The sequence below is a fragment of the Canis aureus genome, chromosome 32 (assembly GCF_053574225.1).
Source record: "Canis aureus isolate CA01 chromosome 32, VMU_Caureus_v.1.0, whole genome shotgun sequence".
Classification (NCBI taxonomy): domain Eukaryota; kingdom Metazoa; phylum Chordata; class Mammalia; order Carnivora; family Canidae; genus Canis; species Canis aureus.
The window spans coordinates 2,250,823-2,259,211 of NC_135642.1; the positions used below are offsets into that span (position 1 = coordinate 2,250,823).

Genomic DNA, 8,389 nt, shown 5'->3' on the forward strand with positions numbered 1-8,389 from the left:
ATGATCAGATCGATACCAAGACTGATAAATCATGTTGATAGTATCTATCCTTTATAAGATATAATAAAAATGGCAGTATATCTCTGTATATAATCCACAAAAACAGTTCAATCATGAGATAAACAACAGACATGTCTCAACTGAGGGAAATTTTACAAAATACTCTACTTCTCAAAGTGTTCCAGGGCAACAACAACAAGGAAAGGCTGAAAGACTGTCACAATCCAGAGGAGCCTCAGAAAACAAGAGGACAAATGGAATGTCATATGAGGGGTGGTAACTTAAGAAAAACTAAGGAAATATGAATAAAGTATCGTCTTTGGTTAATGCGAATATTTTAATATTGATTCATTAGCTAACATTTGTCCCGTACTGATATAAGATATCAATCATTGGAGAAACTGAGTGCAAGTGCATGCAAATGCTCTGTACTATCTTCTCAATTTCCCTATAAATGTGTGTTTTTTTTCCTAATAAATAAGATTTATTTTGAAAATTGACTTAAATGAATCAGGCTCCAAGTGTGAAGACATTTTAAGAACAGTTGAATTAACTTTTGCCTTATTCTTAAAGAGTTCCTTTGATGGAAACAAAGTAAGAATTTTGTATCAGAAGGAAAGAAAAACACTTATGAACACGTATAATGTCTCCTCAACCTGAAAAGCAGGAATGAGTAATAAATAGCAAAAATCAGAAAAAAATATTTCTATTATAATAGACACCATATTGCAAGTGCATTTAAAATTAGCAATGCATAACATTTATTTCCTTGACATTTGTCTTCCAAAGAGTTCAAAGTGTTTCAGTGTCAGTTGAAACAGGGGAAGAATCTCAGGGAAGGATCCTTCACATAATAATAGGACCATTGGTAATAATGTCTCTCAGTTCTTTCCAAATCCATAACGATGCATTTCCTGAGAGTGACTGAGCTGTGAAGAAAGAGATGAGAAACCCTTATCCCTCTGAATTACTTGTGTCAGAATATTTTAACCATAGTACTATGGATAGTAAATTATCCTTATTCACAGGAAATACGTCTCACATTGGAATCTGAGCAATCAGATGGGCAGAGAAAAAAGGCTTTGATTGGATCTTCATCTTTTAAAGATAAAGGAGAGCTTTTCTATGTATAAAGTCAGTTGTCAAGATAGCCTTAGGGAATGAGTCTGCAGCATCAAATCCCGATGCACAGCCGGTATGCCCGCACCCCAGGTTTTCCTGATCCCAAATCCCTGGGCCTGTCCCCCAACAGACCCTGCCAACCTGAGGTCATTTGCATTTGCTCTCTCAGGAGCTCCGGGGAAGGGGGAAAGAGCTAGAAAGGATGGGAGGAGACGCAAGGAGGCCAAGAAAATGAAGGTCTTTCCTCTTAAATTCAGGGTTCAAACAGTTCCATCCATCCCAGGCCCCTGTGAACAAGAGGTAAAATTTACATTACTTCAGTTACAGGAAAAAAACAAAAGTGTGCAGCTTAATGTCCTAGAAAGCCCCACAATAGAATAAGAACTGAGCCCACGCCAAGGGCTGGAAGCGCCTATTAGAATGAGAACAGAGGTCAATGTCCTTGAAGGCCCCATATCAAAATGTAAACAGAACTTGAGGAATTACTCCAGCCCTTCTGGAGGTCCCTGAGACAAGTCCTAAAAACTAAGCAAAAACCCACCACGAGGTCCATGTCCCTGCTCTTCTGTGTCGGGTGAACTTGGATGCAAACTCGAGTTTGGAAATCAACCCTTGTGGGTTTGCATCAGTGTCAGCTCCATAGTGGTTTCTCAGATTCACAATCTTGGGCACAACACCCCCATGTCCCCTCCCACCTGGGCTGAACCCCTATCCCCTCCCACCCAGGCTGACAGTCACCTCCCTGCCCACAACAGCTGGGCACAGGCCCTCACACAGGTGTCACGGGCACGGTGGGCACTCCCGCCATGCCCGGCCTCCCAGAGGAAGGAAGGAGGTTTCGGCAGTACACACTCCCATGGTGGCCCCAGGGCTCCCTGCCCAGCATGGCAGCTCCTGAGAAGTCGGGGTCTGTTTCCCTGACAACTGCTCCTCCTCCCCAGTTTTCCCACAGAAAATGAAGGAGGAGGCCCTGGTCTCCTCCAGGGACATCACGCAGGTAGACTTGGACGTCAACAGGACGTTCGGAAGCCACACCATATTTTGGGATGGCTAGGGGGTCGGGTGAGGCTGCTGGGCCAGGGGGATTCGGGGCCCCGAGGGAGGCCCGGGTCCTTCTGGGTAGGGAAAATGGGGCTTCTGAGGCCGGGGGAGCAATAGAAGCCAAAAACACACTGCTCCATGGTAGGATGCTGGGGATGACTCCCGTGCCCACACTCCCGATGCCTCGGGGATGAGGAGGCCAGAAGGATGGGCCTTCAGGTGTTGCCATGGGAGCTGAACACAAAAGGGGAGAAGGACGGCCCCCTGAGAAGCAGGGGATAGGGTGGGGGACGTGGGGGGAGGAACCGGACCTGGTGGCCAGGCTGCATGGCGGCTGCTGGAGCAGGACACACATCGATCCCATGAGGGTCAGACAGGTCAGAGTGACACCCACTCTCGATGCTTTATATTATTCTAAATTCTATGCATTTACTTTGAGACAATTTGCAATTTGAAAACATACATACTATAATGATCCCCAGATAATGCTGCTAGTCCAGCCAGGGCAGGGGCAGGTGTCACTGCAAACCCCAGACTAGTCGCATTTAAGTGTAGACGTCTCCTTGTGCATCTTAGAGGAAGGAGATGCCCTGTGTCCGCAGGCCCCCTACGACATCCCCCTCATTACCCACTCCCACACCATCCACCTACATCATCATCCCCATTGGCATCCCACCTACACCATCCCCCTCAAACCCACACAGCCCCACACAATCCCCACTCACACTATACCCCAACACCATCACCCCTACACCATCCCCCACACTCCACCACCATCATAACCTTGCCCCCACACCAAACACCACACCATCGGCCCTCAGCAAGGACCCGGTGCAGGTGCCCCCTGTGGGACATGCTCAGCCTCCCCGGGTTTCTCTGGATACCCTGCTCCCATCAGAAGCCTAGGTGTCCCATAGAATACCCAGGGTTTACAGGGAGGAGGGAAGACAGGGAACCCCCAACAGGGTGAGTACAGGTGAGTGGTGCAGAGGACCCACTGTGTCCTGCCTCCTCCCACTGTCCCTGATTTAGGGTACACACCCTGCACAGGACACCAGCCCCTAACCCATGGGGATCTGGCCTGGCCTGGCCCTTGGCTCTGTGAGGGTTGGGGTGATATGAGCCTCCGCCCCAGGCCCAACACAAAGACTAATGGGATCCAGCCCTCATGGCCCTGGCCAGCCCTGGATTCTGGCCCTGGGCTGAGCGAGCCCTGTCACAGCTGAATGTTGACTCCTGGACCCTGGGGTAGGATGGTGGGCCCCACCCACACCCACACCAGGAGGCAGACTCCTCCAGGTGCTGGGGCACCAGGGAGCCCGAGGCCGGGTCCCAGCTGCCCTGTTGGGACCCAGCGCAAAGCCCATGAGCTGCATGTCCATGTCAGCTCTGCTGTCCTCATAACCATCTCTCAGACTGAAACTCAGGACACACGTACCCACCCAGAGTCCACACATGCTCCCAGGTGGGGGACTCCAGCATCCGCCCCCCAACCCATGTCATTCTTGCCCTCCCCTAAAGGACAGAAAGGTCTCCCTCCCCAGGGGAAGGCGTGCACCCTCAGCTCTGAGCCCGTTCGCTGTAGAAAGTCAATAAAGTGTTGTGGTGCGAAAATGCACAGCCAGCCCATTTCTGTGTCTCCCAGAACACTGTTCATGGGGCATGGAGAGAACCCCAGAGAGGAGGACGGGGTACTACCTAGGTCCCACCAGACCCTGCAGGGGCACCGCCAGCAACACCCAGCTGACATCCCAACGTGCCTTCCACTGGACCAGATGCTGGGGTCAAGACGCAACAGACTTTACTGGGACTCAGGCTGCACCCCGTGGGCCAGGAGGGCCTGGGACAGAGTGACAACCAGGAAGCCTCAGGTCACCAGGGTCTGTGCAAAGCGACCCGGAGGTCTGTGCTCCCTCTGTCCAGGAGGCTGTGGCTGGCTGGGTGTGGGGCTCTTCCTCCCCTCACTGCATTCCCTTGACTGTGTGCCTGGGACAGAGAGGGCCTGCAGGGCGGTCAGCATGGCCCTAGAAGGGATGTCAGGACAGTAGGCCCTTGTGTTGTGCCCAACATTGTGAATCTGAGAAACCACTGAGGAGCCAACACCATTGCAAACTCCCAAGGATTTCTTTACAAGCTGGAGCTTGTGTCCAGGTGCACCCAACACAGCAGAGCAGGGACTTGGACCCCGAGACTAAAAGGCGTAGCAGCTTTATAGGGGCCAGTGGCCCATGGGATACGCAGAAAGTTGCACTGTCATGTCACTTCACACGCAGGTGGCCGATTGAATTACACCTTACCCTATAGTATCCACTTGAGCTGGCCTATTACTTTGGTCGAATCGGGGCACAGATTTGGCGGGCACAAAGCGGGTTACATTGTTATGAGCTGATTTCTGATTAGGGTGTGTTGAGCAGCCTGACTAGGGTGGGGCAGCGCCTTAAGCAACAATCAGGTCATGTCAGGGTCATAGGGGAAGTGGCGGGTGTAGCACAAAATGGAATCAGTCCTGCTCTGTGTGCCCAGGGGTAGGAGATTTTTGTTAAATTTCCTGGGTCCCACACTTGCAGCTCATGCACCTGGGCCACCCGCACCAGGTGGACTCAGCCTGCACACCTTGTGGTGCTGGATAACTCACACCAGCTTATGGAGGGCATCCTCCTCACCCTAGTGAGTAGGGGCTGGGTGAGCATGGGTCTCTGCCTGAAGGCCAAGCAGCACAGCAGACTGAAGAACCCCAGCCCCATCCCCACCCCGACTCCCACACACAGACAGCCCCAGGGCTCCCGCCATGGGCAACCAGCTCCTCAGGAGCTCCCCCCAGAGCGGCCCGAAGGTCTGGCTCCCTGCTAGTGAGGCATCGGGGAGAATAGAAGCACCCGGCGCCTGGCGGAATCCACTGCAGGTCATGAGAATGTGATGAGCTGGAATTTCCAGCTCAGCTGACCCTCCAGCTGAAAGTCATTGCACCAGCGAGCACAGGGTCGGCCAGGAGACCCCAGCTAGCTGCCCAGATCCAGCACCAGAAATGATGTTGTGCTAACCATTTCGGCATTTGGGTGATCCAGCCAGAGGATCCGATAGCTGCACGTGATAGCTGCATGTGATAGACACACACACACCCCAAAACCAACAAAAGTCAGAATCCCCCCAATGTTGTCAAAAAGTATCCGGATGATTCCATACACGATGCTGTGGTTCCCCAAAAGGATACATGGAAGATGGCATAAACCACCACTCCAGAGGTGTCAGAGGTACAGAGATGTGCCTGGTGGGTTCCAACAAGAGGTGCAGAGGGTAAGGAAGCATCCTACGGAGGGGAGGGCCCTCCTAGGAAAGGACACCAGGTCCCTGTGAAGGCTACGGAGGGTGAAATCTGTCCTCCTCCCTTTCAGCTTCTGGTTTTCCTCCTAAATGCCATTTTCCTCAATGAAAATAGCAAAAATTTATTTTATGTTTTTAAATTTCTTTTCACAGGTGTCCAATTCATATGAATTCTTTCTTCAGCAAGGGTGTCATTCAGGAAAGAAGGAGAGATAAAGATTTCCCAGACAGACAAAGTACAAAGGAGTTCATGACCACTAAACCAGTCCAGTAAGGAATTTTAAGAGGGATTCTTCTAGTGGGGGAAAAAAAGAGACCAAAAGCAACAAAGACTAGAAAGGACCAGAGAACGTCACCGGAAACACCAACACTACCGGTAACACAAAGGCAATAAGTTCATATTTTTCAATAATCACTCTGAATGCTGATAGAAAAATTGCTCCAATCAAAAGATATAGGGTATCAGAGTAGCTTAAAAAACAGGATCCGGGGGATCCCTGGGTGGCGCAGCGGTTTGGCGCCTGCCTTTGGCCCAGGGCGCGATCCTGGAGACCCGGGATCGAATCCCGCATCGGGCTCCCGGTGCATGGAGCCTGCTTCTCCCTCTGCCTGTGTCTCTGCCTCTCTCTCTCTCACTGTGTGCCTATCATAAATAAATAAAATAAAAAAAAAACAGGATCCGGGATGCCTGGGTGGCTCAGGGTTTGAGCCTCTGCCTTGGACTCAGGGTGTGATCCTGGAGTCTGGGATCGAGTCCCATATTGTGCTCCTGGTGGGGAGCATGCTTTTCTCTCTGCCTAATTTTCTGCCTCTCTCTCTCTCTCACTCCCTCATAAATAAAATCGTTATTAAAAAAACAAGATCCATCTGTATGCTGCCAACAAGATGCTCACGTTAGACCTATAGACACCGGGAGATTGAAAGTCAGGGGATGGAAAACCATCTATCACGGTAATGGATACCATACGAAAGCTGGAGGACCCATACTTATATCAGACTAACTAGATTTGTAATCAAACCCTGGGGGACACCTGGTGGGTCAGTGGTTGAGCATGTGCCTTCGGCGCAGGGTGTGATCCTGGGATCCCAGGACCGAGTCCCACATCGGCCTCCCTGTGTGGAGCCTGCCTCTCCTTCTGCCTATGTTTCTGCCTCTGCTGCTCTCCTTGTCTCTCAAGAATAAATAAATAAAATATTTACATTTCAAAAAAGAAAGAACAAATACTTTAAGAAGATATGAAGAAGAGCATTATTTCATAATTAAAAAGACTATCAAGATGAAACAACTAAATATCTATGCTGCCAACATGGGGGTACTTAAATATAGAAACCAATTAACAACAAACTTACAGGAACTCACTGATAATAATACAATGACAGCGGATTTTCACACCCACTTATGGCAATGGACCGATCATCTATACAGAAAATCAACAAGGGAACAATAGCCTTGACACACTGGACCACAGGGACTCAACAGATATAGTCTGAACATTTCAACCTGAAGCAGAGTACACATTCCTTTCAAGTGCACATGGGACATTCTCCAGAACAGATCATATCATGGGCCACAAATCACCCCTAAACAGGTACAACAGGTACAAGAAGTTTGATATAACACCCTGTACATTGTCGGACCACGACGCTATGAAACTCGAAGTCGACAGTAAGAAAAAATTTGGACAGACCAAAAATACGTTGAGTTTCTGATCATCCTACAAACACCTGAGGTTAATCACAAACACCTAACATCTAACCTAAGCCAAACCACCAACTGCAGAGGCTCACCAACTGCCTCACCTCCCCTGACCCTACCATTCATTCTACCCATTCACTTACCCTGTGGTTCTGAGGAGTCCCTTCTGATATGGACGAAGCCCCCAATGTCTTGTCCTCTTTTTGTTCAGTCTCCTTATTTATTCTCTGTGATATTCCTGAGAAGGGAGTCACATCCATCATTTCCTTCCTGAATGCTCACTGTCAGGACACATCAAGCCCCACAATAGAATAAAAACTGAAAAAAAAAACTGAGCCCAGTCCAAGGGCAGGAAGCCCCTATTAGAACAGATCTCAATGCCCTTGAAGGCCCCATATCAAAATGTAAACAGAACTTGAGGAATTACTCCAGCCCTTCGTGAGTTCCCCAAGTCCAACTCTTACAAATAAGCTAAAACCCACCTCGGGGTCCAAGTCCCCGGTCCACTGTATTGGGTATACTTGGACACAAGTTCGAGCTTGTAAATAAACCCTCATGTGTTTGCATTGGTGTTGGCTTCTTGGTGATTTCTCAGATTCACAATCTTGGGCACAACAGTCTGAGATAAAAAAAGAAAACCAAAAGAAGCTCGGACGCAGGTAGAGTGAACGCAGGGTTCTGAGTGAAGCCGCTGAGACCCAGGGGCTTCGGGGTTCTTCTGTGGAGGCCCCAGCAGACTGGGGGGCGGGATGCTCAGCCCCAGAGCCAGAGGACCCAGCGTCCCCACCGGCATCCCGCCCATCAGGGCCAGGAATCAGGGAGCAGCACAGTGCCGCCCGCTGGAGCCCAGAGGCGCTGAGCCCACCCCGACTCTGACCCCCACAGGTGCAACTCCCAGGCAGATGTGCACCTGACAATCAGCGCCAAGGCCCATCCCCAGACCCCACACAGACCATTCGCTGCCCCCAAGTTGCCAGACCACAGAGGCTGCAAAGCTTCAGCTCTGCCTGGAAAGTAGGGTCTAGATTCCTTTGTACTTTGTGCTCTATTTTTAATTATTTTCTTTGATTCTTTTTTATTAATTGCCTTCTTTTAATTTTATGGATGTACCTTATATATTTATTTTTACTTTTATGGTAGTTTAATTGTGTTTCATATTTTGGGATTTAGAATCTTTTAACAATCAGGCCAAAATAATCTGGTGTTTTT

At 49.6% G+C, this 8,389-nt stretch overlaps 1 long non-coding RNA gene across 1 annotated transcript; it reads right to left on the bottom strand.

The window, feature by feature from the left end:
• Window positions 1–728: 728 nt before the first annotated feature.
• On the bottom strand, window positions 729–7,390 carry LOC144303667 (uncharacterized). The gene is made up of 3 exons (XR_013370654.1): window positions 7,324–7,390; window positions 1,264–1,409; window positions 729–929 (listed from the first exon to the last, which is right to left on the bottom strand). It is a non-coding gene; the product is annotated as an uncharacterized LOC144303667 (long non-coding RNA).
• Window positions 7,391–8,389: the final 999 nt, after the last annotated feature.